Genomic DNA, 25596 nt, shown 5'->3' with positions numbered 1-25596 from the left:
GAAGAATCAAACCAACAAAATTAGAAATGAAAAAGGAGAGGTTACAACAGACAATGCAGAAATACAAAGGATCATAAGAGACTATTATGAACAACTGTATAGCAATAAAATGGATAACCTGAAAGAAATGGACAGATTGTTAGAAAAGTTGAACCTTCCAAGACTGAACCAGGGAGAAATAGAAATTATGAACAACCCAATTACAAGCACTGAAATTGAAGCTGTGATCAAAATCTCCCAAAAAACAAGAGTCCAGGACCAGATGGCCTCACAGGAGAATTCTATCAATGGTTTAGAGAAGAGTTAATGCCTATCCTTCTAAAACTCTATCAAAAAAAAAAAAAAAATTTTTGGAAAGTAATTATCCTCCAATTAAAATAAATAAATTTAAATTAAAAAAAATTGCAGGGAAGGAATACTTCCAAACTCATTCTATGAGGCCACCATCACCCTGATATCAAAACCAGACAAAGAACACAAAGAAAGAAAATTAAAGGCCAATATCACTAATGAACATAGATGCAAAAATCCTCAACAAAATTTAACAAACAGAATTCAGCAACACATCAAAAAGCTTATACACCATGATCAAGTTAGGTTTATTTTAGGAATGCAAGGATTCTTCAATGTACACAAACCAATCAATGTGATCAACCATGTTAACAAATTCAAAGATAAAAACAATATGATAATCTCAATAGATGCAGGAAAAGCCTTTGACAAAATTCATCACCCATTTATGATTAAAATCCCTCAAAAAATGGGTACAGAAGAAAACTACCTCAACATAGTAAAGGCCATACATGATAAGTCTACAGCAAAACATTCTCAATGATGAAAAACTGAAAGCATTTCCCCTAAGATCAGGAGCAAGACAATGATGTCCACTTTCACTATTATTCAACATAGTTCTGGAAGTCCTAGCTATAACAATCAGAGAAGAAAAAGAAATAAAAGGAATTCAGATTGGAAAAGAAGTAAAGCTTTCACTGTTTGCAGATGACATGATATTGTACATAGAAAACCCTAAATACAGTATCAGAAAATTACTAGAGCTAATCAGTGAATTTAGCAAAGTTTCAGGATACAAAATCAATACACAGAAATCACTTGTATTTCTATATACTAACAATGAAAAATCAGAAAGAGAAATTAAGGAATCAATTCCATTCACCATTGCAACAAAAGTAATTAAATATCTAAGAATAAACTTACCTAAACAGACAAAAGAACTGTACACAGAAAATTATAAGACATTATTGAAAGATATCAAAGGTGACATAAACATCAGATGGAGAGATATTCCATGTTCCTGGGTAGAAGAATCATTATTGTGAAAATGACTATACTACCAAATGCAATCTACAGATTTAACGTGATACCTATCAAATTACCAATGACATTTTTCACAGAACTAGAACAGAAAATGTCAAAATTCATAAGGAAACACGAATGACCCTGAATAGCAAAAGCAGTCTTGAGAAAGAATGGAGCTGGAGGAATCAACCTTCCTGACTTCAGATTATACTACAAAGCTACAGTCATCAAGACAGTATGGCACTGGCACAAAAACAGAAATAACAACCAATGGAACAAGATAGAAAGCCCAGAAATAAACTCATGCACCCATGGGTACTTTATTTTTGACAAAAGAGGTAAGAATATACAATGGGGCAAAGACAGCCCCTTCAATAAATGGTGCTGGGAAAACTAGACAGCTACATGTAAAAGAATGAAATTAGAACACTTCCTAACACCATAAACAAAGAAAAACTCAAAATGAATTAAAGACCTAAATGTAAGACCATAAACTATAAAACTCTTAAAGGAAAACAGGCAGAACACTTGATGACATAAATAAAAGCAAGATCCTCTATAACCCACCCCCTAGAGTAATGGAAATAAAAAGAAAAGTATAAAAATGGGACCTGATTAAACTTAAAGGCTTTTGCACAGTAGGATAAAAAGACAACCCTCAGAATGGGAGAAAATAATCTCAACTGAAACAACTAACAAAGGATTAATTTCCAAAATATATAAGCAGCTCATACCACTCAATGCCAGAAAAACAAACAACCCAATCAAAAAGTGGGAAAAAGACTTAAACAGACATTTATCCAAAGAAGACATACAGATCATTAACAAACACATGAAAACATACTCAACAAGTGCAGATCAAACCTACAATGAGATATCACCTCACACCAGAATGGCCATCATCAAAAAGTCTACAAATAATAAATTCTGGAGAGGGTGTGGAGAAAAGGGATTGCTCTTGCACTGTTAGAGGGAATATAAATTGATACAGCCACTATGGAAAACGGTATGGAGATTCCTTTAAAAATCTAGGAATAAAACCACCATATGATACAGAAATCCCAGTCCTAGGCATATACCACAAGAAAACCAAAATTGAAAAAGACTCATGAATCCCATTGTTCATTGCAGCACTATTTACAATAGCTAGAACATGGAAGCAACCTAGATGTCCATTGACAGATGAATGGATGAAGAAGTCGTGGTACATATACACAATGGAATATTACTCAGCCATAAAAAGGTATGCATTTAAGTCAGTTCTAATGAGGTGGATGAACCTAGAACCTATTACACAGAATGAAGTAAGTCAGAAAGAGAAAGATAAATATTGTATTTTAACACATATATACGGAATCTAGAAAAAAATGGTACTATAGAATTTATTTACAGGGCTGCAATGGAGAAACAGAAATAGAGAATAGACTTACGGGCATGAAGAGAAGAGAGAAGTTGAGATGTATGGAAAGAGCAACATGGAAACTTACATTATCATATGTAAAATAGATAGCCAACAGGAATTTGCTGTATGACTCAGGAAACTCAAACAGGGACTCTGTAGGAACCTAGAGTGGTGGGATGGGGAGGAAGATGGGAGGGAGGTTCAAATCCCTCCCCTCTAGGTTGATGGCTGACTCATGTTGAGGTTTGACAGAAAACAACAAAATTCTGTAAAGCAATTTTCCTTCAATAAAAAATAAATCAACAATAATAAAAAAAGAATCTAAAATCTGATCAGAACAGATCCTGAAGGGGAAAAGTCAAGCTTTTCAAAGATGCTTTAATAGAGCTAACACTGTAGCTTTTGCCTCAGATTTATCTGGAACAGTGTTTGATTGACTATGTTTCCAAGTGTGCTGTTAAACAGCACAAGTAAGAATTTGCATGAAATGCAAGTAAGAATGGGAGAAGCAAATTATGCAACTGAAGGCAAGGCACAGAGTGACCTTCACATTTCATTTAGACTACAGAACCTCATAGCAAATTCTCTTGTTTTCTAAATTAAAGTAATTCTCTACTCCATTCCTCTCAGAGCAGCTAATTTTTCATTTCCCAGAACATGAGATGCAAAGGGGATTAAGGAACTGCAGAATAAAGACAACTTTGTTGTGAGCTAAAAATGTGCTCAAAGGAATGATGCAGAGTACCCAAGAGGGAGCAAGGAATTGAAGGTTTCTTCCTTTTGAAATAATGGCTAGTTCTGTGGAGATGGAAACTAGACTGACAAGTTATTTTCCTGCTGGAAGAAAAAAATTCAAATAAGTAACTGGTTTGGTGACATTCATTTAAAATTTATTCATGAAATTATTGAGTCATTTATTCAACAAATACATGTATTGAGAACTTGAAAGCAAGGCAAGTTGTAAATTCTGAAGATAAAGTTGTGAAAACAGCAGATAAGACTCTTATTCACATGTGTTTTTCTTTCTGGAGAGTAAAAAGGCTTTACATGCATGCTGTTTAATCATGTCTGACTCTTTGTGACCACATGGACTGTAGTCCACCAGGCTCCTCTGTCCATGGGATTCTCCAGGCAAGATTACTGGAGTGTGTTGCCATTTCCTACTTCATGGGATCTTCCCAACCCAAGTATTGAACCCATGTCTCCTGTGTCTCCTGCATTGGCAGGCAGATTCTTTACCACTGTACCACCTTACATGGGACAACAAATGAATAAGGCAGTTTCAGGTTGTGGTAAATTCTATAAAAGGAATAAATTAAGAGTGTAAGATTTGAAACTATGCTATTGGGAGAGTCAGAAGAGCCTCTCAATGAACATCTGGAGATAGAAGTTTTCACGCAAAGAAATAGCACATGCAAACATCCTAAGCCAAGTGACATTTGGCTAGAGCAAGAGTCCACTCAAGGCCAGTGAGACAGATCCATTGAGCAGAGGAGATGGCTGTCTGAATTGGAGACTGAGAGTTGAGTAGGGGCCTAGCAATATGGGGATTTAGAACTTGAAAAGTGGTTTGTATGGTTTTGTTTTTGTTTTTGTTTTTTTTAAACTTTACAATATTGTATTAGTTTTGCCAAATATCGAAATGAATCCACCACAGGTATACCCACGTTCCCCATCCTGAACCCACCTCCCTCCTCCCTCCCCTACCCTCCCTCTGGGTTGTCCCAGAGCACCAGCCCCAAGCATCCAGTACCGTGCATCGAACCTGGACTGGCGACTCGTTTCATACATGATATTATACATGTTTCAATGCTATTCTCCCAAATCTCCCCACCCTCTCCCTCTCCCACAGAGTCCATAAGACTGATCTATACATTGGTGTCTCTTTTGCTGCCTCGTACACGGGTTATTGTTACCATCTTTCTAAATTCCATATATATGTGTTACTATACTGTATTGGTGTTTTTCTTTCTGGCTTACTTCACTCTGTATAATAGGTTCCAGTTTCATCCACCTCATTAGAACTGATTCAAATGTATTCTTTTTAGTGGCTGAGTAATACTCCATTGTGTATATGTACCACAGCTTTCTTATCCATTCATCTGCTGATGGACATCTAAGTTGCTTCCATGTCCTGGCTATTATAAACAGTGCTGCGATGAACATTGGGGTACACGTGTCTCTTTCCCTTCTGGTTTCCTCAGTGTGTATGCCCAGCAGTGGGATTGCTGGATCATAAGGCAGTTCTATTTCCAGTTTTTTAAGGAATCTCCACACTGTTCTCCCTAGTGGCTGTACTAGTTTGCATTCCCACCAACAGTGTAAGAGAGTTCCCTTTTCTCCACACCCTCTCCAGCATTTATTGCTTGTAGACTTTTGGATCGCAGCCATTCTGACTGGCGTGAAATGGTACCTCATAGTGGTTTTGATTTGCATTTCTCTGATAATGAGTGATGTTGAGCATCTTTTCATGTGTTTGTTAGCCATCTGTATGTCTTCTTTGGAGAAATGTCTATTTAGTTCTTTGGCCCATTTTTTGATTGGGTCATTTATTTTTCTGGAGTTGAGCTGCAGGAGTTGCTTGTATATTTTTGAGATTAGTTGTTTGTCCGTTGCTTCATTTGCTATTATTTTCTCCCATTCTGAAGGCTGCCTTTTCACCTTGCTAATAGTTTCCTTTGTTGTGCAGAAGCTTTTAAGTTTAATTAGGTCCCATTTGTTTACTTTTGCTTTTATTTCCAATATTCTGGGAGGTGGGTCATAGAGGATCCTGCTGTGATGTATGTCGGAGAGTGTTTTGCCTATGTTCTCCTCTAGGAGTTTTATAGTTTCTGGTCTTACGTTGAGATCTTTAATCCATTTTGAGTTTATTTTTGTGTAAGGTGTTAGAAAGTGTTCTAGTTTCATTCTTTTACAAGTGGTTGACCAGTTTTCCCAGCACCACTTGTTAAAGAGATTGTCTTTAATCCATTGTATATTCTTGCCTCCTTTGTCAAAGATAAGGTGTCCATATGTGTGTGGATTTATCTCTGGGCTTTCTATTTTGTTCCATTGATCTATATTTCTGTCTTTGTGCCAGTACCATACTGTCTTGATAACTGTGGCTTTGTAATAGAGTCTGAAGTCAGGTAGGTTGATTCCTCCAGTTCCATTCTTCTTTCTCAAGATAGCTTTGGCTATTCGAGGTTTTTTGTATTTCCATACAAACTGTGAAATTATTTGTTCTAGCTCTGTGAAGAATACCATTGGTAGCTTGATAGGGATTGCATTGGTTTGTATGTTTTTAAATATTATTTTATTAGCCTGTGGTAGGCAGAATAATGGCCTGTGGATATCTATGACTTAATCCCTTGCACCTGTGAATGTGTGAATTTATGGAATAAAGGAGAATTAAGGTTACTAATCAGCTGACCTTGAATTAGGGAGCTGAATCTGCATTATTCAGGTGGGACCAAGTAATCAAAGGGGACCTTAAAAGTAGAAGGCAGAAGAGTAAGTGTCAGAGTGATGGAACTTGACAAAGACATGATATTCCATTGCTGATTCTGAAGACCAAGACCCAGGGAGTGCAGGCAACCTCCAGAAGCTAGAAAAAACAAAGAAACAGATGGTCCCTCAGAATTTCTAGAAAAAGTGCAGTTTGGTTGACACCTGGGTTTTAGCCCAGTGAGACTCATTTTAAACTTTTGATATCCAGAATTATAAGATAATAAATTTGTGTTACTTTAAATCATCAATTCTGTTACAGAAGCAGTATGAAGCTAATATAAAGCCAATGGAAATTTTTACATCAAGAAGTTTAATTTTACCTAAATGTTAACATACCATTCTGATTGTTCCTTGAAAAATAAATTATAAGGATGAAAAAGTAAAAAGGACAATTATAAAGCTATTGCAGTAGACCAGATATAAGATAATATAGACATAATGGGGTAGAACCACTGGAGAAAAAATAAAAAACCTCAGATATTTGAAATACATCTCAACACTTTTTGAGGAAATGGAATTTTGGGAGGAGAAAAAGAGATATTGACACTGGACTTTGGAATGAAACATTTGGAGGAATTAGGGAGCTACTTTCTGAATCTAAGATAAGAGAAGGAGAATTTTAGGTATATTAATTTTAGATGCGTATTACAGTATACTTATTTTGAATTTAGGATAGAGATTACAACAATGTGCTAGTAATCTTCCTAATGATACCTTTGTGACATGGTGTTGAATTAAATCATGTATGGGAGAGACTATTGAGACTCTTCATTGGATTCCTGAGCAGTAACCTACCTTCGGTTATTGAACCAATGAGATGGGATTAACATTCCATTGTCTAGATTTCCAAAGCTTGTAATACTGTGTGTTTTTTATTTTTTTCGTATGCTATTCTGAGTTCAAGTCTCCTAAATACTCACTGATTATTTCTTCTGGAATATGTAAAGATAAATTGAGAGGTTTAATAGGGTATACAATTAAACCTTTGATTTTCTTTCTTAGTGGAAATTCTACAATTTTAATGGTGGAATCATGACAGTCTTGAAGTAGACATGGTCTGAGACCTTGTTCTAGACAATGGAGTTGGTATTCTAGTTACAGATTTGGGAGTCTTAATTGAATGTCTTGTATGAAATGAGGTGTTGTGTGACAGAATTTTTAATGGGTGCTTGAGCAATTTACAAAATGCATTAATTCAAAGAAAGTAAGCAAACTGAAACATGAAAAATAAGCAGAGAAAGGGAGAAATAAGGTCTGATTTAAATACAATCAGCAGATTATAGAGCTATTACTTGAAACACTGGACTAGGACTCTCAACTTCTATAATGTTAAGATTACTTCCCTATATGGTAATATATAATGGCCTAAGATATAAAATAATGAAACTCCCAACCAAGAGAAGATGCCTGATCTTAAGATTTTGCCATGGATTAACCTTGTCTATGGGGAAGGCAATGGCATCCCACTCCAGTACTCTTGCCTGGAAAATCCCATAGGTGGAGGAGCCTGGTAGGCTGCAGCCCATGGGGTCGCGAAGAGTCGGATAGACTGAGCGACTTCACTTTCACTTTTCTTTTTCATGCATTGGAGAAGGAAATGGCAACCCACTCCAGTATTGCCTGGAGAATCCCAGGGACGGAGAGCCTGCTGGGCTGCCATCTATGGTGTCGCACAGAGTTGGACACGACTGAAGTGACTTAGCAGCAGCAACCTTGTCTATGCGTTATTCTGTTATAGTGGTCTTGGTTTCTGGGATTGTCTCTGAATTCCTGAATACGACATTTTGCATCCAGAACACAGACACTGTTTCACCCTCACCTGATTTATTTCAAATCCATAAAGTACTTACAAAATTCCTTTGCATTTTTAATTATAATTAATATATATATTACATATTATATATATAAACATATTTTATTGAACTATAATTGACTTGATTGAAAATTTGTAGGTATTATAATCCATATAAAGTTATTATAAAATATTCCCCATATTCCTTACATTATATCCTTGTTTCTTATTTATTTTGCACTTAGTACTTTGTGTCTTTTAATCCCCATTCATCTATTTGGCCCTTGCTTTAATCCCTCTCTGCATTGGTAACATCTAGAAAACAATTTTTTTTCCTACTTATAAGTCTGTTTCTGTCGTTCATTTGTTTTATATTTTGGATTTCACATATAAGTGATAACATACAGCATTTATCTTTCTCTGACTTATTTAACTAAGTGTCATACCCTCTAGGTCCATCTATGTTGTTGAAACTGGCAAATTTCATTTTTTTCTATGACTGAGAAATATTTTATTATATATATATTCCATGTCTTCTTTATCCATTCATCTACTGATGGACACTTAGGCTGCTTCCATATTTTGGCTATTGTAAATAATGTTGCTATGAACATTGGGGTTTATACATTTTCTCAACTTAGTGTTTTCATTTTCTTAAGAAATATACTCAGGAATGGAATTGGTATATTATAATGTAGTTCTATTTTTAGTTGTTTGAGGAACCTCCTTCCACTTTCTCCATAGTGGTTGTACCAGTTGTGCATTCCCACCAGCAGTGTACTATGTTCCTTTTTCTCCATATTCTTGCCTACACTTATTATTGCTTGTCTTTTTGAGGATGGCCATTCTGACAGATGTGAGGTTATATTTTATTGTGATTTTGATTTTCATGTCCCTGGTAATTATTTATGGAGTCACAAAAGACTGAATAGCCAAAGTAATCTTGAGAAGAAAAAAAAAAAGAACAAAGCTGCAAATAGCATGCTTCTGGATTTCAGAATATACTATTAATACAAAGCTACAGTAATCAAAACAGTATGGCAACAGCACAATAACAGACATACAGATCAATGGACCCAAATAGTCCAGAAATGAGAAAAAAAAAGGCCAGTCCAGGTTCGATGCACGATACTGGATGCTTGGGGTTAGTGCATTGGGACGACCCAGAGGGATGGTACGGGGAGGGAGGAGGGAGGAGGGTTCAGGATGGGGGACACATGTATACCTGTGGCGGATTCATTTTGATATTTGGCAAAACTAGTACAAGTATGTAAAGTTTAAAAATAAAATAACATTAAAAAAATAAATAAAACTAATCATAAAAGAAAAAAAAAAAGAGTCCAGAAATAAACTCACACACATATGGTCAATTGATCTATATAGTAAAGGAGACAGGAATACACAATGGGGAAAAGAATCTCTTCAGTAAGTAGCATTTGGAAAACTGGACAGCTGAATATAAAAGGATGAAATTAGAACATTTTCTCACACCATATACAAAAGAAACTAAATTGATTAAAAACCTAAATAAAAGAAACAATTAAACTCCTATAAGAAAATAAAACAGTATACCCTTTGACATGAAAGTGAAAGTGAATAGGTTTTAGCAATTTATTTTTTTTTTGCTTCTGTCTCCTCAAGCAAAGGAAACAGGAACAAAAATTAACAAATTGGACTCAATAAAGCTTAAAAGTTTTTGCACATTGAAGGAAACCATCAACAAAATGAAAATACAACCTACTGAATGGGAGAAAAATATTTGTGAATGATATTACTGTTAAGACTTAATACCCAAAATATAAAGAACTTACACAACTCAATATCAGTAAAATAAACAATCTGATTTTAAAAAATGGACAGAGAACTCAAATAGGCATTTTTCCAAAGAAGACATACAGATGACCAATAAGCACTCAAAATTCCTTTGAATTTGAGTGCCAACATGGAGTCATAGTAATGTTTCCAAATAATATAGAAAGGTTGGCAATGTTACTGTGATTGAGATCCTAGATCATCTGGCATTAAATATGTAAATTGTGGCTCTCCAGAGAAATAAAATCAATATGAGAAAATACACACACAGAGAGATTTAGTATAAGAAATTGGCTAATGCAAATATGGAAGCTTAAAACTCTCAAGATCTGTACGATGAATCAGCAAACCAGATACCCATGAAAACTGAGGATTTAATTCAAGTTTGAGTTCAACAAATGCCTGAGAAATGGTGTAGTTCCAGTCCAAATGGCAGTAGCTTGGGACTCAAGAGAAAATGCTTCAGTTTGAGTCCAAAAACTGGAAAAAATCCAATGACCGAGTTCAAAGGCAATCAGACAGGAAGAATTCTCTTACTTGGGGAAAGGTCATAATTTTTGTTTAATTCAGGTTTTCACCTGTTTAGATTGGATGAGGGCTACCTACTTTAAAGAGGGAAATCTGCTTTTCTCAGTCTACCAATTTAAATGTTAGTCTTGCCCAAAGAACTCTCAGAGACACACCCAAAATAATGTTGACTCGATATCTGGGTATCCTATGGCTTAGTCAAGTTGACACAAAAAATCAATCATCACACACTTGAAGTGTTGAAAAACCAGCTGAGAGAGTAGAAAAGAGTAACAAAAGAGAATTTTGGCAGGTTTTAGCCCAGATAAATTCTGAGACAATAGCCTATGCCCAGAGTGCAACTTTCATCTGTTTGCAGTTTGCAGAGCAGAATTAATATTTAAGACTGTAGTGTCTAGGATCAGGCAGATATGATTTTAAATGTTAGTAGATTTACTTAATAGGGCTGTGATATTGGGCATTTAGTAAACAATGCTGAAGCATGTTTTCTTTATATATAAAATGGGAAATGTAATAATATCTGCCTTATGAGATTTCTAAAATAAATATAATATACATAAAACACTCAGAACATTAATAACATAAATCTGACAAATGAATTTTCAGGTGCTGTTAACATATGTATCATTACCATTATTTGAATGAACAGGTTGGATCTCTTGGAAATACTCAAGATGAAGGAGAAATCCACTTCATTGAATATCTTCTCAGGAGTGGACTTATTTTCATTTTAATGATTTGATCACATATTTCTTTTCCTTTTAGAAATTGTATTTTTTTGTAGAAATCAATAGTCTACAACAGATATCTCTAAAACACTACAGCTCACATATTCCTGCAAAGCTTAGCTGATCCTCCCAGCATTTATTATGTATCTGATTGAGTGGGGTAAGTAATCCTCCTATTACATTTAAAAATTAAATAACTGCTTTGGTCTGATAATGTCACAAAAGATTTTATAGCACAAGAAAGGCATGAGCTGCTTTTGATGGAGACTGAATGACAGAATGGAAGAGAATTAGAGATGATATTTCCCATGTCTTTGCTCATGGTCTACTAAGTAATGATTTTCTTATATCATAGGGTATCCATTTCTCTTTCTCCTAAATGAAAAATCTAGCAGAAATACAAAATGAGGGTTTTAAAAAATCAATTGTGAACAGTATTATACATGTTCACCGACTTTATTCTTATCTGCAAATAATGGCATTTTTTGAATTCTTACTGAGGTAGAGGTGGTAAAGTAGGTGTACTACAAGGCTAAGCACCCCCAGAGTTGACATGTGCATGCTACAGTCCAAAGATCCACAAGCAAAAGAATTCTGGGGAGCACTGAGTCATTATGTGCTCACGAGATGTACTTGCTGATGGCTTCACGAGAGTACTTGCTTTGGCAAATCAGTAGTGAGTTATCTAGGTGGGAGTTGGCAAAAATAAATTCTTTGAGCAGTGCAGTAGAATGTAGAGTCAGGAGACAGACTCTGGAAACATACAGCTTAAGGTTTACATCCTGGATCCAGCATGGAACAGTTATGGAACAATTTGTGTGTTATTCTCACACTTAAATTTCCTTATAGATGTACTTCCCATATTTCAGATCACTTCAAGAAGATAATATATGTAAAATTCCTTACAATTATTGTTTAACTTTTTTATTTTATAGAACCCACCTACACAAACATTTTCATTAGGAAGTAGAAACTCACATCTTAGATTGTAAAACAGACAGGCTTGCTCATGATGTCATCATCATTTTCTTTGGCTTCAGGACACCAGGCAGCAGTTGAATTTGGAATAACCCAACTAAGGGGATTCAGTAGCCACTTATTTTTTTATATTGCTAAAAGTTTATCATAGACCACGTGAGCATGGAATAAGCCTCAGAGACAGAGACCCTGACTATGACTCATGGAAAATACCACAGTGCTATCCTGATATCTTGCCAATCTTCTTCTGTCTTCTTGGAATCTGCTTCACCTCCCGGAGGAAGTTACTGGGTCTCCAAGGGGGCGAAATCGCAAGTTCATACTCAGCAATACTCGTCACCTGCTTCAGAGCAGGTAAAGGGCTAACTGTGTCTGATTAAGTGTTAGAAGATGTCACATCAGGTTTAACTTTATTTTCCTGAAGTCTTCATAGGACAACCAGAACAAAAAAATGCTAAATCTTGTCAGAATTCAAAAGACACCACATACAGGTGTAATACAAAAGGAATGGGAAATACAAAAGGAAAAATAGCACAGATACTATGAACTGCTATAGAGATGAAATGTAGCATGTCGACCAGTAGTGTTTCTGCTTCCTGCACCCCCACCTCCAATAACCATGAGACCAATAGGAAGTGCAGTGACATCTTCTGTAGGTTTGAGGTAATGTTGGAAAGGACAATGGTCTGAACCTTGACCCAGGTCTGGCCCATCCAGAAATCCAGTTGGAAATATTAGGATGATTTCTGCTTCCAAATATGAAGATGAGAAGCAAAGAATGATGTGGAAAACCCATATTTCCATGAATTCAGGTAAAGTCACACCATTTTGACAAAGAGACGGTTTTCACTCATCTCAAGAATGTGACCTCTCTCAATCAGAATCACTAACAATACTATGGGATATGAATTACTATAGGAATTAGACCAATTTGGGGAAGAGACGGGGAAGTGAAAGTCTAAAAGTATGAGGGAGTGTTAGGGGTTAGAAGGTGAAGGAAAAGAATGACTAATTAGTATTAATTAATACTAATTAATTAATTAGTTATAACCAAGCATTTCCAGAGCCAGAAGTAAGACCATGAATGGGGCAACTTGTGCAAAGGTCTATAGGAACATGTTTCCTCACACACCAGCCTCTATGGGTCCACAAAGTGTGTGGTGGTGGGGTCAATGATGCTCTTTGTCAGCAAAGCCAGAAGCTGGGAAGAAAAACTGCATATAGAGCAGAGGAAAGTGAAAACAAATTGAAATCCGCTTATTACCTCTAGGTCTCCTTTACTGTATCTGACTGCAAAAATACCTTCAGAAGCAGTGGTTACTGATTCACTTTTGTCTTATAAACTATGCATATATTTTTCTTGTGGCCAATGCTAGTTTGGTAACATACAGGGATGCAGTTCTAGGTGTAACAAAAGTGACACAACACAGTTAACAGGCCAAGCCAGGACTGAACGGCAGACTAAAAATACAGCAGTAGAGGAATGTGGATGACATCTGTTTTTTGAGTGAAAGACTTATAGCTGCCCAGGTCTCCAATGTCATGGAAATTAGTTGATGTTCAGTCACTAAGTCACGTCTGACTCTTTGGGACCCCGTGGACTGCAGAACGCAAGGTTTCCCTGTCCTTCTTTATCTTCTGGAATTTGCTCAAACTCATGTCCATTGGGTCAGTGATGTTATCCAACCATACTATCTTCTGTTGCCCCCTTCTTTTACCTTCAATTTTTCCCAGCATCAGGGTCTTTCCCAACGAGTTGGCATTTTGCATCAGGTGGCCAAAGTATTGGAGATTCATGAAAACGGAAAGACTCTGGGAGACAAATCCCAGAGAGCCAACAAGAACTGCCAAGGCTAAAAGAGGCAATTTTTTGAAGTCACCTGCTTTGGGGATCGTTACTGGGTTAATAATCAAATGAGACCAAGTTTAAGAATATTCTCAAAACTCACACAAACACACATACACACACACAAACCCTCTGGCTCTATAATACCGGAGAAACCTTTTGTTGCAGTAGAGTCACCTAAGGGACTTCCTTGAGGCTGTCATAAATACTAAATGTACATGACCTTTTCCCTTGGGTGTACAGCCATCCATGATTTTGCCAAGCTCTTTTTGCAGTAAAGTCTTTTGCAATAAAGTCCACCCAAGGATGGAGGAAGCTTGGTGATGAAAATCTAAATTGGACTACTAGGGTTGAATATAAATCACAAATTTAAATGACAAATAATAACAAGAACTGCTGCATTGAACTAAGCTAACTTGAATTAGCAAGATCAATTTTCCCAATACTAAGAAACAGAGCCTCCTGAGGTAATGTGAATCTAAAGAAAGTGAGTATTTTAAACAAATCTTATCTTTACACTGTTGCAGTCACCATGCAGCCTCCTTGAGGGCATGTCATAAATGCTAAATGGATGTGACCTCTTTCCCTTGAGTACACTGCTAAGCATGAGCTTGCCAAGTTCATCAGCCTCCTGCTTTAGGCTTCTAAGCTGCTCTCATAAGGACCAGCCTCTGAAACTAAGTCTATTTCCCTAGCCCCAATCAGGTACACAACTAGTCCTTTTTATCATCAAAGCCTGGTGATGCTGCAGCCCCAGCCTGCTTTGCCTCAGAGTCTCCTCCCAATATGACATTTATAGAAGCCAAAAGAATGTTTTCCTTCAATGGTTTACATTCCAATGACTGACACTAAGTCTTAAATATCTGCTCAGTTTGGAGACTTTCCATTGGCTTAAAACTTCTCTTATACAAAATGAAAAATGATTTCTTCTTAAATATGGGTAAAATCCTGTGCCATGTTCAGAGAGATTAAGAAGCTTAGAAAAGCATTTTGTCACAAGAATTCTGCAAAGGAAGTTATCTAACTGTGCAATTCTAATACTTTACAGAGGGGGCTCTTTTAAAAATTTCTCCACCTGTTCAGGTCAAAGGGTATACTACGAAGCATAATTTGAGTTTATATAAGAAATGGACACCGAGAGTAAAAAAATAGAAATACTCAGATCATACAAGCCTGCTGATTGCTTCCGTAGATCCCAAAAAATTGCTTGTGCATGCTTCCAGTAGATTATTAAAGAGACCAAAATAGAACCACTCACTATCTTTATTAACTTGGAATATCATAGTTCTAAACAACACTAGAAATGAATATAAACTCTAGAAATAGGCCAGATCTCCAGTTACAATGTCTATTTTTATAAAAGAATAATGAAATAGAATGTGAAAAAATTTAAATTGTAAATATCATGTAAGAAACGAGATGCCAGTCCAGGTTCGATGCACAATACTGGATGCTTGGGGCTAGTGCACTGGGACGACCCAGAGGGATGGTATGGTATGGGGAGGGAGGAGGGAGGAGGGTCTAGGATGGGGAACACATGTATACCTGTGGCGGATTCATTTTGATATTTGGCAAAACTAATACAATTATATAAAGTTTAAAAATAAATAAATAAATCAGCTGGACAAAATTACATCACGTATCTTTTTAAATCTAGATATAATTAAATTGGTAAAAGTTGTAATGCTTCTTTAACAACTAATTCTGTGTATGATATAGCTAGATGTTTTCCTCTCAAAATACAATCCAAGCAAAATGAAAGAAAACATAAATTGTAGTGGCAACTAGGGAAAATATATTGATATATTTCCTTTAGGTAACACTATCCAAATTGCAAGATAAGATCAGTCTAGGGAAAATAGAAATTATAAGTAGCTAGATTATTGATTTTTAAGAAAGTTGTGAAAATAATTTGGATGAATATGAATTCAAATGATCCTGATTCTAAACCAAGAAAGTCCAGTTGTGAATCATTCTTTATCAGGCCCATTCATAGCCATTGGGAAAACGTATTTTGTTGTCTAGATTGTGTAATTTGAAGGATGATTAGAAAGTCACTCCTTTCCAAAATATCTATCAACAGCTACCACTATATTTGAAATATCATCATAAATTTATTCTTTTGGTAGAAACATCCCTTCCTTTTTGCAAAGAAATCAATATTTATAATCATATGACTAATTACATTTTGCTGATCATTTATTATATGCCAGAAATTCTGTTAAATGTCAAGTGAATCATTTCAAATAACCATTGGAATAAATCTGTGAGAAAAGTATTATCTTCATCTGACAAAAGAAAAAAAAAAAAAAGAGCTTGAAGAAGTTAAATAACTTACCAGATGTCACATAGCTGAACAGTGGTAGAACTTCATGTTCTAATTCTTTGAGACTAACTCGATGCTTTGTATGCATATTTGTCTTTTGAAGCACACTTCATGTTTTGGGTGTCAAAACTATATTTATCCCTCAATATGAAGCCTTCTGGGCTTCCTAGGTGGCTTAGTGGGTAAAGAATCTGCCTGCAGTGCAGGAGCTACAGGCAGACACAAGTTCAATCCCCAGGTCAGGAATATCCCCTGGAGGGGGGCATGGCAACCCACTCCAGTATTCTTGCCTAGAAAATGCCATGGACAGAGAATCCTGGTGGACTACAGTCCATAAGGTTGCAAAGAGTCAGACACCACTGAAGCAACTGAGCACACACACATGTGCTATCCATCTATGATGACCTAAAGCCAGACATCCTGGAATGTGAAGTCAAGTGGGCCTTAGAAAGCATCACTACAAACAAAGATAGGGGAGGTGATGGAATTCCAGTTGAGCTATTCCAAATCCTGAAAGATGATGCTGTGAAAGTGCTGCACTCAATATGCCAGCAAATTTGGAAAACTCAGCAGTGGCCACAGGACTGGAAAAGGTCAGTGTTCATTCCAATCCCAAAGAAAGGCAATGCCAAAGAATGATCAAACTACCGCACAATTGCACTCATCTCACATGCTAGTAAAGTAATGCTCAAAATTCTCCAAGCCAGGCTTCAGCAATATGTGAACCGTGAACTTCCTGATGTTCAAGCTGGTTTTAGAAAAGGCAGAGGAACCAGAGATCAAATTGCCAATATCCGCTGGATCATAGAAAAAGCAAGAGAGTTCTAGAAAAGCATCTATTTCTGCTTGATTGACTATGCCAAAGCCTTTGACTGTGTGGATCACAATAAACTGTGGAAAATTCTGAAAGAGATGGGAATACCAGACCACCTGATGTGCCTCTTGAGAAATTTGTATGCAGATCAGGAAGCAACAGTTAGAACTGGACATGGAACAACAGACTGGTTCCAAATAGGAAAAGGAGTTCGTCAAGGCTGTATATTGTCACCCTGTTTATTTAACTTATATGCAGAGTACATCATGAGAAATGCTAGACTGGAAGAAACACAAGCTGGAATCAAGATTGCCAGGAGAAATATCAATAACCTCAGATATGCAGACGACACCACCCTTATGGCAGAGAGTGAAAAGGAACTCAAAAGCCTCTTGATGAAAGTGAAAGTGGAGAGTGAAAAGTTGGCTTAAAGCTCAACATTCAGAAAACTAAGATCATGGCATCTGGTCCCACCACTTCATGGGAAATAGATGGGGAAACAGTGGAAACAGTGTCAGACTTTATTTTTCTGGGCTCCAAAATCACTACAGATGGTGACTGCAGCCATGAAATTAAAAGACGCTTACTCCTTGGAAGGAAAGTTATGACCAACCTAGACAGCATGTTCAAAGGCAGAGACCTTACTTTGCCAACAAAGGTTCGTCTAGTCAAGGCTATGGTTTTTCCTGTGGTCATGTATGGATGTGAGAGTTGGACTGTGAAGAAGGCTGAGCACCGAAGAATTGATGCTTTTGAACTGTGGTGTTGGAGAAGACTCTTGAGAGTCCCTTGGACTGCAAGGAGATCCAAACAGTCCATTCTGAAGGAGATCAGCCCTGGGATTTCTTTGGAAGGAATGATGCTAAAGCTGAAACTCCAGTACTTTGGCCACCTCATGCGAAGAGTTGACTCATTGGAAAAGACTCTGATGCTGGGAGGGATTGGGGGCAGGAGGAGAAGGGGACGACAGAGGATGAGATGGCTGGATGGCATCACTGACTTGATGGACATGAGTCTGAGTGAACTCCGGGAGTTGGTGATGGACAGGGAGGCCTGGTGTGCTGCGATTCATGGGGTTGCAAAGAGTCGGACATGACAGAGCGACTGATCTGATCTGATCTGATGATAACCACAGGCAAATGTATTCCCTAGATCAGCTGTTCTATAATAGCTCATGTTATATTGATTTGAAATGGTTTTGTATTTCCATATCCCTTACTAGATTGTATTTTGTGTGGGTAGTGAACACATCTTTTTTATAGTTGTTGCTGTTACTGCATTATTATTATAATCATCATTATTATTGCTATTCTTAGTGTTCTCAGAATTGAATGCAATACCACCTGCATATTTAATGCTTCACACATGTTCTCTGAATGAAAGTACGTAAAATTAAATTAATATTGGCATATCTTATAAGGGTTCATGTTGCCTTCCATCATGATTAGTGAAACTTCAAGTAATATGAAAAACCTGAATGCCTAAGATGTTAACAGATATTCCATATTTAGTCATAAACAGAAAAAATAAAAAGGGTATCGGAATCCTCTGTGGCTTTACATTGGAACAGACCTGCTTTTTGCTGGATAGATCACAATGTCCTAATCACACAGTGTAGGCAGTGATGACAAAGAAAAGTAGTTGAAATTTCCAACTATTAGAGAAATGCAATTTAAAACTACAGTGAAATATCACCTCACATCAATCAAAATGGCCCCCATTCAAAAGTCTCCAAATGACAAATGCTGAATAAGATGTGAAGAAAAGAGGGACCTCCTCCAGTGTTGGTAGAAATGTAAATTGGTGCAGCCACTATGCAAAACAATATGGAGGTTCCTTAAAAAACTTACAGAGTTGCCATATGATCTAACAATCCCACTCCTGGGCATTTATCTGAATAAAACTCTAAATCAAAAAGATATATGCACCTCAATGTTCATAGTATCACTATTTACAATAACCAACACACAGAAAACACCTAAATGACCAATGACAGATGAATTCATAAAGAAGACATATACATATACACACTGGCATGCTGCGATTCATGGGGTCACAAAGAGTTGGACACGACTGAGCGACTGATCTGATCTGGTCTGATCTCACTATATAGATAGATAGATAGATAATGGAATACTACCTAGCCATAAGAAAGAATTAAATAATGCTATTTGCAGCAATATGGATGAACCTAGAGACTATTCGTTTAAGTGAAATAAGTTAGAAAGACAAATACCAACTGATACCACTTATATGTGGAATCTAAAAATGTGGAAAAAATGGACTTATATAAGAAACAGACACATAGACATAGAAAACAAACCTATGGTTACCAAAGAGGAAACAGGGTGGGGGAGAGATAAATTAGGAGTTTGGGATTAGTAGATACAAACTGCTACTGCTGCTGAGTCACTTCAGTCGTGTCCGACTCTGTGAGACCCCATAGACGGTAGCCCACCAGGATGCCCTGTCCCTGGGATTCTCCAGGCAAGAACACTGGAGTGGGTTGCCATTTCCTTCTCCAATGCATGAAAGTGAAAAGTGAAAGTGAAAGATACAAACTACTGTCTATAAAATAGATAAACAAGGTCCTGTTGTATAACACAGGGAACTATATTAAATATACTGTCATAAGCCATTTTGGAAAAGAATATGAAAAATATATGCATTATATATATATATATAATCACCTTGATGTATACCAGAAACTAACCTAATATTTTAAATCAATTATATTTCAATAAAGAAGAGTGGTTAGAGCCTTTGTTTACAATTGGTGGATTGAACCCTCATGGCTAACTCCATTTCAGCCTGAAATTTGAACAAAATAAATTGGAGAAATAATAAGCATAAATCAGCAGTAAAGAAGCTGCCTGCAGTGCAGGAGATACAACACATGCAGATTCTATCCCTGGGTTAGGAAGATCCCCTAGATAAGGAAATGCCAACCTACTCCAATATTCTTGCCTGGAGAATCCCATGGAAGAAGCAGCCTGGAGGGCTACAGTCCATGGGGTTGCAAGAGTCGGACGTGACTAAGCAACTAAACCACCACGATAAGGGGAAAATTAGCAGGAAGCAGAGCCACTTCTGGTCCACATTCTGTCTGGTGAAATTTTAAGCTCTCTGATTTTTTTTCTCTGTGAACCTAATGATGACTCCTTGGCAATAGATTATCTAACTGAGTTCATTTGTTTCTGGCCTATGTCATGTTCCTTCAGCTTCTGTAACTGTGTGCCTGCAAAACCTGCAAGTCATCTTATTTACTGATTTCATGAATGCTATTAACTAGTCATCATTCTAATAATGGCAGTGGCCACAAGCAGTTATCTCAACCCACTTTTTGTCTTCTTAAAATTCTCATGTCTTATGATCTCCCTTATTCCCATCAGCAAGCATACTTACTCTTTCCTAATTATTTAATCTGTGGTGACAGAAGGTTGAGTTGCTATTTGTTAGATGTGCTGAGAACATTCTATAGTTGCTAGGTGATACCAACCAGCACTGGCCTAAAATACTTAATAATCTTCAGATTAAATTTTCTTGTTACTTTTTCTGTAAGCAGCACAAAGCACCTGGATCAGAGTGATTGAGACTGCATTATAAAATTCCTTGAATTCCAGAAACATTCTGATTGGTGCACAGATTAATGTAAAGGGTAGATTAATCTTTGTGAACCACTAGTTCAGCTGAAGCAGCTGCTTATATTTTAAACGCTAACATCATCATATTCTAGCACACAGAAGTATGATTTTCCTAAGAATGAAGATATCCAAAAGAGAAGCTAATAAGGCATATCTAAGCAGGGTGTTTGGTAATCATGAGATAACACTCTGGAGGGATTAGAAGCATGAGGCTGCATTTCTGTCAAATTATTAGCTCATGATAACCCCTTCCTCCTTGTCACACCTGGCTGCCTAATTCCTATCCAATTAAAAGTGACATTTTCTGGTGATGTTAGCAATTTAACTGTATGCTTTCTTTTTTTTTATTTGAGAAGCTCTTTGGAAGGCTGATCACTGAAAACTGGAGGGTTTTGTCCCTCAGATACTCCCTGTTATAAAGAGGAAAAATTGTCTGAGACATATTAGGTAGGGCCTACCTACAGATCCAAAGTCATAACATGGTCTGTTCCATTCATATCATTGCAGCAGTAATTGCTGAGAACTACTCATCTATTTTTAACAAATTCCTTTTCACTGCAACTAATTAGGTTGATTCTTTATGGTAGGTAGGGAAATTTTAAAAGTAAGGGATCCAAATTTTAAATTATGTGAAAATGTATCCATTGTACTCGTGAATGTGAATTTTATAACAAATAATTTTGATAATCATATATGCATAAGCTTATATACATATATGCCCACATCCACTCATAGAGACATCAAAGACATTTGTAAAGAAATCTCACCACTTCCAGATATGTTTTAATTTTTAAGTTTCATATAATAAAATCCAATTCTTAAGCAACACATGAGTATATATGTTAAATGGCAAAAAACTGTCTCAAAATGCCATTTTAATACACTTTTACTCACTCAATATGACCTCAAACATTTTCTATGTTTATAAATGGTTTCAATAATGTTTTTATTTCCAAAATAATATCCCAATTTTGTTGAGCCTCAAAATTTGCTGAGGCTCCAAAATATTGACTTTCTTCCCCTCTAATTAATTATTCTGACATGAACACAATATTAAACCAATATTTGATTTCCCTTGCCTCAAAATATTTTCCCAGAATAAATTCCCTAACATACTATTCCTAAACCTGAATGTATGACTCTTGCTGTTGTAGCCATGTTGCTTTCTGCAGTTGCTTAATCCAACTCTACCATCAGCAGAGTGAACTGAATAGGTCAGAAGAGGATCCACCACTGCCCTGGTCTTGAAAAGAGATCAAGGCTATCACTTGATCTGCCCTCTATCCTCACATCACCATCACTGCTACTGAATGTGTACTGACAACTGGCTAATGACCACTTCTGAGAGCTCTAATTCTTTGCGGCTACAGACTTTCAGTGGGGTGCCCTGACTGGTACATTTTTCTGTCTTATGACATTCCTTATCCAAAATTTTTTTTTTTTTTTTGCTCTAGTTTTGTACATCAGCTATTACTCTAATTTTAACTGTGGTGTTAGAGAAGACTCTTAAGAGTCCCTCACACTGTAAGGAGATCCAATCAGTCCATCCTAAAGAAAATCAGTCCTGAATATTCATTGGACAGACTGATGCTGAAACTCCAATACTTTGGACACCTGATGAGAAGAACTGACTCATTTGAAAAGACCCTGATGCTGAGAAAGATTGAAGGCGGGAAGAGAAGGGGATGATAGAGGATGAGATGGTTGGATGGCATCACCTACTCAATGGACATGAGTTTGAGTAAACTCCGGGAGTTGGTGATGGACAGGGAGGCCTGGCATGCTGCAGTCCATGGGGTCGCAAAGAGTCAGACATGACTGAGCAACTGAACTGAATTGAAACGAACTATTACTCTAATTAATCCTGATGAGATACCACCTCAAGACTCCCTTCCAAAAGCCCTTTAGTTAGAGCAGTCACTATGATTACTCTTTTATGTGATTACAACTCCATGAGAACAGCACTCAAAAGCACAAAATGGTTTATCTGGCATAGCAATACCCAGAACCTTCAAGACAATAAAATTGTGGTGATGATGTATCTTTCCAGGTTCTCAATGACCAACTGATGATGTAACCCACAATGGACAGGGTGCTGTCAATCACAAAAACATATCACAAGGACTCTACTGGAATTTTATTCATAATGCTAAAATCTCCAATATTACAGTAAACTAAAATAATTAATACTGAAAAGGAAACACTATGGACTGCAAGAAAGATTTGAAAATAAGTATAATAAAGTATTAAAATGTCTTGAAAAAATGTTTTCATCTCAGCAAAATCCATAGAGACTTCATGAAGAATGCTGTAGGTAAATTTTATAATTTATATTTGAGCAGTTTTAAGGCAACATGTATGCATTTAAATCCTAATTTTTAGTGTAAGAATCTACAAATAAAATGTATATAATGTGTTTTACCATTAAATAAGAAGAGCTTTAAGTAAAATCATATGAAGGCTACCATTCAGTATTTTTACTTGATTTATAATGATGACAGATTACTTATTCTTCAGTTTACTTGCCTATCGTAGTGAATCTCCTTTTTAAAGAGAAATGTGCACTGTTAAGGGAGAAGGCAATGGCACCCCACTCCAGTACTCTTGCCTGAAAAATCCCATGGATGGAGGAGTCTGGTAGGCTGCAGTCCATGGGGTCGCTAAGAGTAGGACACAACTGAACGCCTTCACTTTCACTTTTCACTTTCACTTTTCACTTTCACTTTTCACTTTCATGCATTGGAGGAGGAAATGGCAACCCACTCCAGTGTTCTTGCCTGGAGAATCCCAGGGATGGCGGGGCCTGGTGGGCTGCCATCTATGGGGTTGCACAGAGTCGGACACGACTGAAGTGACTTAGCGGCAGCAGCAGCATGCACTGTTAATTTTTTTTACTATAGACAAATATACATAAGATTCACCATTTTAAGTATTTTTAAGTGTGTAACTTGGTGGTGTTATGTACGTTCACAATGTTGAACAACCATCACTACTATCCAATTTCAGAACTTTTAAGTTATCCCAAATGGAAACTCTATAGCCATTAAAAAAATAACTCCACATTTCTTCTTTCTGCAATCCCTAGTAACTTTCATTATTCTTTCTAGATCTATGAACTTACCTATTCTAGGTAACTCTTATAAGCTGAAACACTTTATAACTGGCTTATTTCATTTAGCATTTTTCAAGGTTCAGTCATTTTGTGGCATGACTCAGAATATAATTCCTTGAGAAGGCTGAATAATACCCTCTTGTACATATACACCACGTTTTGTTTATCCATTCATCTATTGAGACATTCGGGTTATTTTCACATTTTGACTTGTGTGACTAATGCTGCCATATACACTGGATTATAATGTCTCTTTGAGTTTTTACTTTCAATTATTTTACACATATACAGAGAAAAATGGGATTACTGGATCATATGGTAATTCTATTTTTAACTCTTTGAGTAACAAACAGTTTTTCTCAGGACTGCACTATTCTACATTCCCACCAACAATGCACAACGTTTCCAATTTCTCCATATTGTAGAAAAAACTTGGTATTTTCCATTTAAAAAAAAATAATAGCTGTCCTAAAAGGTGGTGCTAGTGGTAAAGAACTTGCCTGCCAATGCAGGAGATATAAGTGAAACAAGCTCAATCCCTGGGTTGGAAAGATCCCCTAGAAAGCATGCAACTCACTCTAGTATTCTTGCCTGGAGAATCCGATGACAGAGAAGCCTGGCTGCTACAATCCATATGTTGGACACTACTGAAGCAACATAGCAGACATGCATCCTAAAAGGTGTACAATGGTAAAGACATAGGCAGTTTTAAACCCTCTTTTTTTTACTATAAATTCATGCATGAAAACTCTAAATATTATTTTCTTTTGAATTTGAAGTATCTAACCTCAGAAAAATTACTAATCTGAAAGACGTTTTACTATCCAACTAACTCTATGAACATGATAAACATAGTTTATTGTACTTAAGTTTATAATGCAATAACTAGAACAACAACTTTTAACCACTGGTCATTACATTAGGTAAATTCATATAACACACACACACACACATATGTGTGTGTGGGGGGGGCTGTGTGTGGGGTGGGGGCGGCTACAATAGTTGCTGCTTGTGTATTGACTAGGGCTTCCCTGGTGGCTCAGATGGTAAAGCATCTGCCTACACTGCAGGAGACATGGGTTCAGTCCCTGGATCAGGAAGATTCCCTAGAGAAAGGATGGCTACCCACTCCAGTATTCTTGCTTGGAGAATCCCATGGATGGAGGAGCCTGGTGAGCTACATTCCCTGGGGTCACAAAGAGCTGGACATGGTTGAGTGACTAACAACAAACACTGACAAAGAAAATGCAGCATAACATAAGTTATATATGGTTTATCATGCTTCTAAATGTGTTTTTTCTTATCTGTTCAGGAATATTGACACTAAAAGGAATATATTTTCTTTTGCCTGTATTTATCAGTAATAAGTATTTCTCTAATCTAGACTTTAAACCCAATTCCTTGCTCACTTCAATTTATCTATTCATTCAATAATGCAAGTAAGACTACTTCCATTTCTCTGCCTGAAAAGAAATGAAGCTTATTCTAATAAAAATCTGAAGTTTTGAAACAACAGCCTGTAATTAAAAATTAGTTTTTTATTTCAAACAGTGTGTATGCTTGAAAGAATCATAAAATGACTTTCTACAAGCTGATTTCTGCACTAACACTTTTGGAAGATTTAGAATGCTAAAGGTATGTGTACACAATTATAAGAAAAATGTTAACCATACATTTTAAAAAAATGAGAAAAGACACTAAATGCACTCTCAATCTCACACTAAATGCTAACAAAAAACCTACCAAACCACAAGTCAATGGAATTAGTATTTCTGCACAAATACCAAGAAAAGCTTATATAAAATTTT

Source organism: Bos mutus, chromosome 6 (assembly GCF_027580195.1).
Source record: "Bos mutus isolate GX-2022 chromosome 6, NWIPB_WYAK_1.1, whole genome shotgun sequence".
Lineage (NCBI taxonomy): Eukaryota > Metazoa > Chordata > Mammalia > Artiodactyla > Bovidae > Bos > Bos mutus.
The sequence above is the reverse complement of the archived record's forward strand: the minus strand, read 5'-3'. Positions refer to the sequence as shown.